Raw genomic sequence first — 1,488 nt, 5'->3', positions numbered from 1 at the left:
TGATCTAACTTCTCATTAAATACAAATTATTTAAAGGAAAATCCAATGAGGCATGTGTGGTTAAAAGACTCCATCTCTGAGACAACCTTGAAAAGATGGCATAAATATAGAACTGTTGCTGTTTCAGATAGTCCAGGTGGTCCTGGAGATGGCCTCTCCTCCATGGAGCTCACAGAATGAGCTGCTCATAGACATAATATGTACTTGCAAATGCATTTAAGGGAATGTTGTCTATATTTTTCACTGTAGCTCTACTGTTGAAAGACTGACCACCACGAATGTTGTTAGTTTGTTCAATGAGGGGGTTTAATTGTCCTGAACCACTTTGTTGAGTAAAGTCACAGACAGGAGATTTTTAGTTGAAAGAAACGAAGTTTATAAATCACTGTTAGCATTGCCTATTACGATAGTCGCACACATTAATCACCAATTGATTGGGGTTTGTCACATTCAGAGCAGAATGTGGACTTATATTAGATACTTTTGATTTATTCATGCTACTCACTATGTACTTCATTTGTCAGTGGTGTCCTCATATGTCCATTGGTTAAGGACTTGGTCCCTGGGGTGGTGCTACTGGGGGAGTCTTTGGTAAAGTTGAACTTAGTGGGAGGTCCTGGAGTCACTGGGGATATACCTTCAAAAGGCATCAGGTAGCCTGAGCCCATCTGGTCTCTCTATGTTTCTTGACTGGTGATGAAAGTGGTTTGCTCTGACACATGCTCCCTACCATTACTATCCAATGTACTTACCTGAGGCTTATAGCAATGTAGCTTGTCATTTCTAGAACTTTGAGCTTCAAATAACCCTTTTCTCTTTATAGTAAGTTAATTGCCTCAGGTATTTCATTTTGGCACCATGAAACTGATAAATATACTACTTAATTTTGTTCATGAGTTCCAGTTATTTTGACTCATTCCCATAAATTGTTATGGGCTAAGAGATTACATTTGGTTTTTTAAATCTTGACTTTTTACCAGTTACTTTTGTGAAAATAGATCCAAGTCAGCAACTCCTTTAATAATCATCCAATTTCCATGAGCTTTCTATTATTTGTTGAACTGTATTTTTATCATACCCTCTGAAAGGCAAACATTTTTTCATTTAAAAATATAATAGCTGCAAAGATCCTTTTTAGCATTCAAAGTTAATATCAAATGTTCTATCTCTTGTGATTTAATAAGTTAGTCTCATAGATTGCTTGGCTTACATGTAATCCAAGCAAGCATAGTGTTCTTTATCATCTGTCCTACCAAGATGTTGTGAGGTCCCTTGGTCTATATAAAAACAGAGATTTGTCTGTTTTATAAGTTGCTTTAAACTAAAACTTGCAATATCATCAGAGAGGTTAAGATTTTTTAACAACAGATGTACCTAAAAGAATACTGAGTAGACTAAAATATTTAATATAAATATCATTACAAACTTCCAATTTTAATTAAAGTTTTTACCCAGTGAGCTCCTTTTGATGCTGAATCTATTCTGCTT

Source organism: Spermophilus citellus, assembly GCF_964194105.1.
Source record: "Spermophilus citellus genome assembly, chromosome: 3".
NCBI classification, from domain to species: domain Eukaryota; kingdom Metazoa; phylum Chordata; class Mammalia; order Rodentia; family Sciuridae; genus Spermophilus; species Spermophilus citellus.
This window is presented reverse-complemented; position numbering follows the sequence as displayed.